Source organism: Ananas comosus, linkage group 9 (assembly GCF_001540865.1).
Source record: "Ananas comosus cultivar F153 linkage group 9, ASM154086v1, whole genome shotgun sequence".
In the NCBI taxonomy this organism is placed as follows: domain Eukaryota; kingdom Viridiplantae; phylum Streptophyta; class Magnoliopsida; order Poales; family Bromeliaceae; genus Ananas; species Ananas comosus.
In genome coordinates, this window is record NC_033629.1 from 9,038,647 (window position 1) to 9,048,005 (window position 9,359).

At 38.1% G+C, this 9,359-nt stretch overlaps 1 long non-coding RNA gene across 1 annotated transcript; it reads right to left on the bottom strand.

Annotated features, from left to right (window-relative positions):
* On the bottom strand, positions 2,697–6,128 carry LOC109714962. Its single transcript, XR_002217469.1, has 2 exons — positions 5,899–6,128; positions 2,697–2,981 (listed from the first exon to the last, which is right to left on the bottom strand). It is a non-coding gene; the product is annotated as an uncharacterized LOC109714962 (long non-coding RNA).

A 9,359-nucleotide genomic window follows, 5' to 3' on the forward strand; every position in this document is an offset into this window, starting at 1 on the left:
GAAAAAAAAAGGAAAAAAAAATATTATGGATGCAAAAGAATGTCTTAAAAAAGTTTTTCAAAAGTATGGTAGAATAAAAGGAATTCATATTGAGTCTTTAAAAGAAATATGCGAGATGACAGGAGTAGAGTTTGATGAATGGCTGTACGATCAGAGGTCATATTTTGAGATAAAAAGAAATGATATTCGGAAGGAAATACTAAATGACTTGAGATGGTAGTATGGACAAAGGCAAATATCGCATCTTGAGTTTAACATAATATTTTTGGAGGAAGAAGAAAGAAGGTTGAAAGATATTGAAAATGGTGCTAAAATTACTGAAGATGGTTTTCGATGGATGGGTAATGTCAGAGATGATTATCGATGGATCCAACTAAAAGTTCAACTGGAAACCCTAGTTGCTTAACAGAGAGTACCGAGTACACAACCTATAGCATAGTTGGAAGTCGACAATTCTGATCCAGTTTCATCCACACCATCCGATAGCCAAGAAATTCCAGATGTGGTTGAGCCCGAGTTAGATTTAGAAAATCCAGAGTTGATTCATGAAGATAAGGTAAATCAGTGTGTTGAGGAGGTAAGATTACAGATCGAGTTACTCGTACTGCTCCAGCAATATGAGTCCACTGTATTAGAGCTTCAGATTTCATCGAAAGCATATTTCTTATTGGTATCAAACCTTACGAAATCTCATGAACTTGTCAGTTGTTCTTCCTACTTCAATACCAAACCGGAAGCTCAGATGATACAAGTGGCTCGACATGCAGGCATTGGGCTGCATCACTTTATTCTACACACTTGGTTGTTTCTTATATATCCTCCTTACAAATCTAACTAATCTCGAGGACGGGATCCTGTGCAGCGGAAGCGAATGATGCAGAACAGACTTGAACCTATGTTGATCGGATTAAACCGATTTAGTTCATCAAATTGTTAGGAAAGCTGTTAATTTGGTAGAGATTTATATAAAAGTTGGAGATTTTATTGTTAGAATTTTTGTTTTGAGCTTATCACTGTCGGAAAAAACTTTTTAAATATTCTCTACATTGGACGATAAAGAATTAATGAAGAAGAATGTTATTTTTTAAAATGAGATGTGGTCTCTAATTTTCGTTCGTATTTATGTGTCGACCGGAGCAAGTCCGTAAGGAGCGAGTCCCTTATCTTTATCCTTTCGTTTTGCAATTTCTCCTCCGACTTGAAACCCAGCACCATTAATACGCCTGCTGCCAGCACATCACCGCCATCTGCTGCCAGCGTCATCAACACCACCTATTGCCGTCAATTGATGCATCTGCTGCCAGCACCTTTGACAATGCCTGCTGATAGTAGCACCGGCTCCATCCGCACTTCCTTCATCTCCCATTATTATTGTCATCGCTAAGTGTGTCCACCGTCGTTATCTTCTACCTTTTATTTAATTTTTATTTTTTTTAATTACGATTTTTTTAAAGCATTTTAAAACTTTCAAAATTTTAAAACGTTTTCAAAATCATAAATTATATTTTAGAACCGTCTAAGAATGTAGGACCTACATCCCATCCTGCGTACCTGCGTCACTTTCCATTACTCCATCTACAACTACCCACTCCAGCACACCTCCTCAAAAGGAAAAATTCTAGAATGCAACGGGTATATTGGTGACGTGGTGTACCAAACCAATCAAATGTCTCTTTTTAAAAGTATACGTCCCATCAGGATTGCAAAAAATATTTTTATTATACTTTTGTTTGAAAAGAAGGAATGTGATTGGCTTGTTATTGATGACGTGGTGCAAGTGTGATAGTGTAGAATACCTCCCTCAAAAGGACGTGCTCGTATCTTTGGAAATAGTGCATCTATAAATTTGATATTTTTTGCTCATTAGGAAGGGGGATGAAGCCCAACATCCATTTCCAACTAGATTAATTACACAAGGCACAACAGTCCTCCATAATTAGATGTTGGATAAGACCCAGTAACAGAGCCCGAACCGCACCGCCTGCGGCTTTCCATCCTGACGTTGCCGCAACAACTCTAATGCCGGCGTCGCTGCGCCTCAACTTACATGCTGTTGCGGCCTTCACCAACGGCGATGCTCTTAACTCGTGTGCCGCCGCGGTTCGACTTCTACGTGTCCAACTCGCATACCGCTGCAGACCAGCATCAACGCCTTCGACTCGCGCGCCGTCCCAAACTACCAGCGACGATGTGATTGAGGCCTCCTACTCTAATGCTGCCATGAAATTAAGCTCGAGCATTGCCGCGGAGTGCAACTTTGGCATGCCCATGGCCTTCAAGACCGACACAACCGTGGGCTATATAACTTTGGTGCGCCTACGACCACTGCATCGAACAGAGTCACGACCTCCAATTTAGCTGACATTACGGGTCCCAACCTGATGTAGAAGTTACCTCTAGTTGAGGCGTCACCAAAGTTGCAATCTCTAACACTATGTGTCAGATCTATCGCATGTTTGACGTAATGCCCAAGACAAATCTTTGCCTGGGTATCTACGGGCGCACCATCGACAATCATGGAGGAGCACCGAAACTATCAATCTTCTGCTTTGGCGCTTAGCCGTCAACAGAAGAGAAGACCCAGCAATGTCACGCCCCGATTTCATAGTGGAAGCCTGTGGGGACGTCAACAGACTCGCCGAACGGACAGAGTTTTTTCTCTCTGCACGAAGCGACCAACGAGATAGAAGCAGTAATAAGGGAATCAAAGGGTCAACATTAACGATTCTAGAGTCCACAACTAAACACAAAGTATCTGAGTGATTTATGTAAAACTAAACTAAACAACTACCACTATTCATACAAATATACAACCATACATTTCAAAATAAAGATACATAAGTAAAGATCCTGGCTTCACCAGTCCTGATGTACATTACATAATCTCAAAATCAATTAGCTGGTGGTCCTCTATATACACAGGTTGGAGATGCATGCTACCTATGGCGTGATTCTCTTAACTCGATGATCCGTTGGTGTAGCTGTATTTGAAAAGTAAACAATAAAAAAGTGTGAGAACTACTAGACGGTAGTTTCGTAACAACCACGACCTTCCTACTGGGTCTACTAGAGATAAGAATAGGAAAAAAAAAGTAGTATAGTATACGATCAACTAAGCTACAAAGTATGATAAAAAAGAAAAATACTTTTACTAACATCATGCCTCTAGACATATATCCTATCTATCATGCTTCTATAAAAGTATACTGTCTATCATATCTCTATACATGAAAAATGCGATAATAAAGCCGTCTGATATATGCATCAACTCCAATATTGATAAATAGGAACGGTACACCGTACAAAGTAAATAACCATGCCATGTATCCACTAGTGTACTAATGTTGAGTGTAAGGTGTCACCCGGTCATATACATGCAACCCTATCAACATACTGTGACCCAATCATAAACTGACCAACTCGTAGGTCACATATGTAAGGAACAAAAGACAAAGTGACTAGAATATGTATCAATGCTGATACTAATAAATAAATACAGTAATAATATCTAATCGCAACGACCGAGTCATAGGTCCGGTCAAGCCTGCGCCTGCCTAGTGTCCAAACCGCAATCCCGCAGGTGCGCCCGTTAACATGTAGGCTCTATCCCTAGCCCGATCACCACTCCCACAGATGGGTCGTCATCCCAAGGGTAAATATCTCTGCAATAACTGGCCAGCATCAGGAGCGGCACTCGAAGGGGAGCAACCCCTACCGTATCTAATAGCATGTAACTCTATCAAGCTCAATGTGGCTCTGTAGGCTATGGTCTATGCAATGATCAAACAAATCACAAATAACCAATCTGCCTCGGCATAATCATAAAATGTCAACTAAGTCATATATTACAGTAGTATAATCATATACCTCTCAATATCCAAGATCTATCATATGAACTAGAGTATATATAATGCAGATGAACACTAGATCTCTTACTAAATATGCATATGATGTCCAGGGGTATTTACTAAAGATGCATATGTTGTCCAATGGCCCTTCCCAGTCTAACTTAGTGTATGCAACATAATAAACTAATTGGTAATTACTAAACTAAAGCAATTCAACCTATTGATCATATAATTAGACATAGGTTAATGTTTGCATGAATATACTATATATGTAATCCATTTCCTCTATTTAATTTCAAACTAAAACAATTTTCTACGAATATATAACCATATACATACACCTACAAATGCACCATAGACATATACATGATTTATTGCTCAATTAATCTAACATCAACCAGCGTTCACATGCAATATCTAAATTTTCACCCTTCACTCACCTATATTGCCATCACCACCCTCAAAGCGTGCAACCTGCATTCATAAACATATACAAATATATGCAAAATAGACGTAGAAGGAAGTTCGCTATTTTCGGCGACACGGAACCCACCTAGATTGCAATCCAAAGATGACAATGAACATAGGAGATGCGAGCTGCTTTGCTGCAGTCTTCCCGGTCCTTACAGCAGCCACAACATCAAAAAAAATTCGCTCAAAAAAATCCCGCAACGAATCTCACGTGAAATTAGGGATGCCAATGAGTATGAATATCCGAAATATTACCCGAATCCGAACCCGAACGGGGCGGGTTTATCCGAGCTAAATGGATATGGATTCGGTTTACATGGAAAATAAAAACCCGACGAATATGGATACGGGTATGGATTTTGTATTTACCCGACCCGACACCGAACCCGAACCCGAATAAATTATATATATATACATACTTTATTTTTATTTATTTATATAATATATAAAATATTTAATAATTTTTATCCCTTAGATCTTAATTTAACGGTATGGATTCTTAAAACCTGCCGGGTCCGGGTCCCGGTTTGGTCGGGTACGAATATGGGCATGGATTTTTAAAACCCGCCGGGTTCGGGTTCGGGTTCGGGTCCGGATACGGGTTTTAATTTGGTTTTCGGGTTCGGGTTCGGGTTCGGGTTCGGATACGGGTTTTAATTTGGTTTTTGGGTTCGGGTTCGGGTTTTTAAAAACCCGACCCAAACCCGACCCGTTGACATCCCTACGTGAAATCGACTCCTGATTCACATACAAATCAATACTATGGACAAAGTAGAAAGTAACCAAGTGCTACTAAGTAGATATCTATATCTCACAATGAAGTTCAAGTCTCTTGACTACATAAATATGCGATTTGGAATAGAAGATAATTAACATGTATGTGGAATTACTCAACATGTGCTACATAAGGTATATAACAAGGAATATGCAATCAACATGCATATAATCGAAATGCCATGATTCATATCACAAGTACGAGTTCTAAATGTCATAATAATCAGGGAATCAACATCGATAAAGAAACACTGCAGCCAAAAAAATTGAAAGTTGCAGTGAAGTTTATCGACAAGTCTGATTTAATCGATTCATTTTTAGCTCTAACCGTAATGGTTTCGCCTCAAATTTCAGCTGTAGTTAGTTCACATCCTTAAGAATATCTGTTCCCAATTTCACAATCTAATTCAAAACGATCAAGGAGAAATTAGAAAACATATTACTTGCTGTCCTGCACTGACATAGGGCTACTAAAACTACTAAAAGCCTAATTTCTCTTGAAATATAACTCCGTTTAGTCTCAAATTTATATATTATAATCTCGACATCCATAGGTACTAATCAGCGAAATTTCAGAGTTTAATTCCATATAAAACGGAAGAAATTAATAGAAGAAATCTACTGTCAGCACTACTCTAACAGCAGTTTAAGCCAATCTTTGTATTCTCTTTTATATACCCATCTAATAAAGTAAAATCAAATTCAAGCCTTAACCATACACATCAAATAAAATAAAATCAACTATTTAGAGCATCAAATTCAAGCCTTAACCATTTACATCCATAAAACCCAGCAAGATATTTACCTCTATTACCCAATCCATTTTCTTTCAATTTGTTGCCTAATCAAAAGTTGGGTTGGCCTCCAATAAAGCTTTCTTCCAATTTTGCTAGAATTTTCCACAAATTTATCACAATTTTGCACCTATTTGTGTGTGAGAAAGAAAGAAGAGGATAAGGGATTTTGAGAGGAGAAGAAAGAAAGAGAAGATGGTGTCGGTTGGGGAAGGGAGAAAAATCGGGTTAATTACACAAGTACGTAGTCCCCAACCTTTGCAGTAATTTTTATTGGCCAATTTGCCTAAAAAATTCACTTATTTTTGACTTTTCAAAATCGGACCACCATTTTCATTTTTACAGATTCGGTTCGTTTTTTCAGCAAACTGACCAAAATACGCTTATACTGTTCTCTCTCTCCTCTTTTTTTTCTCTCGTTCTTTTTTTCTTTCTCTTCCCAGAGAGCGGCGGAGACAGAGGCAGAGGCGGAGGTTGAGGCGAAGGCGGCCTGCTTTAGTTTTGTCTGACGCATCCTTATCCTCGCTCGCACACCCCCCGCCTTCCTCGCCTCTGACACCGCCGAGGCCGCGCTGCGACTTTTTTTTTTTTCCCCTCTCCGACCCTCCTCCACCGCCACCGACGACGACGACTATCTCACACTCTCTCGCCTTTCTTACCCTTTCCCTCTCCCTCCTCCTTCACCTCTTCCGCCGCCTTCGACGATGACACTTCTCCGCCGACATCGGCGCCGCGGAGGATTTTTTTTTTTTCCACTCCGACTCTCCTCCACCGTCTCCGACGACGACGCCTCTCTCGCCCTTCCCCACCCTTCTCGTCCTCTCCCTCTCCCTCCTCCTCTGCCGCCTCCGACGACGACGCATCTTCGCCGACGCCGACACCGCGGAGGTCACTGCGGCACTGCAGCCTCAGAGCGGGGGGTCCTTAGCGGCGTCGTCGCCGGCGTCGTGGCTGTTAGCAGAGAGGGGTGACAAAAAAAAATATAGAAGAAGCAAGAAAAAAAATAAAGATAAAAAATTATAGAAAAAGAATGATGAAAATGAAATTACATCGTTAACTGCAACAAAAAATTATAAGTTGCACTACTTAAGATAAAACTGCAGCTTTAAGATGAAAATTACACTCTTTGGGAAATATTTACACTGTTTCTCCTCTTATTGTACTCTTTCAGATATAAACTGCATCCATTAAGATAAAAGTTATACTCTTTAAACGAAAGTTGCACTCTTTGAGAGATATTTATACTATTTCTTCTCTTCTTGTACTTTTTTAGATGTAACTGCACCCCTTTAAGAGATATTTATACTGTTTTTTCTTTTGTTGCACTGTTTTTTCTTTTGCTGCACTGTTTTTCCTCTTATTGCACTGTTTCTCCTTTTAAAGGGTGCAGTTTAAGATAAAAAATAGTAAAACAAGAGAAGAAATAGTGCAACAAGAATAGAAACAGTGCAACAAAAGGAGAAACAGTGCAACAATATGAGAAACAATATAAATACTTTTTGAAGGGGTGCAGTTTACATCTCAAAGAGTGCAAGAAGAAAAACAGTGTAAATATCTCTCAAAGAGTGCAACTTTCGTTTAAAGAGTGTAACTTTCATCTTAATAGATGCAGTTTACATCTGAAAGAGTGCAATAAGAGAAAAAACAGTGTAAATATCTCCCAAAGAGTATAATTTTTGTTTAAAGAGTGTAATTTTTATCTTAAAGCTGCAGTTTACATCTTTAGTAGTGCAACTTATAATTTTTTTCAGTTAACTATGCAATTTCATCTTCATCATTCTTTTTCTATAATTTTTTATCTTTATTTTTTCTTGTTTCTTTTATAATTTTTTTTTCTTGTTTCTTCTATAATTTTTTTTTTTGTTACCCCTCTCTGCCAACGGCCACGACGCCGGTGACGACGCTGCTAAGGACTCCCTGCTTCGAGGCTGCAGCGCTGCAGTGACCTTCACGATGTCGGTGTCGGCATCGACGCCAGAGAAGATGCGTCGTCGTTGGAGGCGGCAGAGGATGAGGAAGAGGGAGAGGACGAGAAGGACGAGGAAGGACAAGAGAGACGTCGGGTCGGAGATGGTGGAGGAGAGTCGGAGAGGAGAAAAAAAAAAAAGAGTCGCGGCGCGACCTCGGCTTGGTCGGAGGCGTGGAAAGTGGGGTGTGCAGGAGAGGATAAGGATGCGCCGGACAAAATCGAAGCAGGCCGCCTTCGTTCTGTCTTTGCCGCTCTCTGGGAAGAGAAAGAAAAAAAGAACGAAAGAAAAAAAAGAGGAGAGAGAAAAAGGTATAAGGGTATTTTGGTCAGTTTGCTGAAAAATCGGACCGAATCTGCAAAAACAAAAAATGTGGCCCGGTTTTGCAACAGCTCAAAATAAGTGGATTTTTTATGCAAATTGGCCATTTTTTTTTAAAAGTCGCTATGTCTCAATCTTTTTCTGAATTTTTTTGTTATTTATTTTCTAATCTTGTAGTCTTATTACAATTACATCATAACTGTAAAAAAAATATTAAAATTAACGGAATCGCCACATCAACGTCTATTTGGCATCCTTTTGCATGTTAAGTTAGGTCCCTAAACTTTGCATGTTTTTCACTTTAATCCCTAAAAATAAAAATTTTAAATTTTAAATTTAAATTAACAAATAATATTAAAATTAAAATTTTAAACTAACGAGAAATTAGAATTTTGAATTCGAATTTAAAACTGAATTAAAATTTTGAATTGAAATTCAAATTTTAAATTTAAATTTTTAATTGAATCTAAATTTTGAATTCAAACTTAAAATTTTGATTTTAAAATCATATTCAAAATTTTGATTTTAAATTTTAAATTTGAATTCAAAATTTAAATTTGAATTTAAGATTTGATTTCAATTATAAATTTGAATTTAAACTTTGAATTCAAATACACATTTTGAATTTGAAATTTGAAATTGATGTTTGAAATCAAATTAGAATTTAGAATTCGAAATGTAAATTTGAATTTAAAATTTAAAATTTAAAATCAAATACAAAATTGAAATTTGAATTCTAATTTAAATTTGAATCCGAAATCAAAATTTAAATTTAAAATTTAAATCTTAAATTAAAAATCTATTTTTGAATTTATAAATTTAATGAGTTAATTACACCATTGGTCCCCAATCTTTGCATTGTTTCTCAATTAGATCCTCAACCTCTTTTTTTTTTTTGCAATCTGCTGACATAGTGCCACCGTGGCGCTGACGCGACACCTTTATGACGCTGATATGGCGCCTTCGTGACACTGACATGGTACTGACGTGATATTTTTCGTCAATTTTAATATCTATTTAACGGACGGGACTTAATTGTAATGAAATCAAGAAATTAGAAACTTGATTGCAAAAAAAAAGGTTGGGGATCAAATTGAAAAACCGTGTAAAGGTTAGGGACCATTGGTGCCCACATCATAGGCGGAAGATCAGAAGACCGATCCCGCCTAACCCGCTTCCACCAC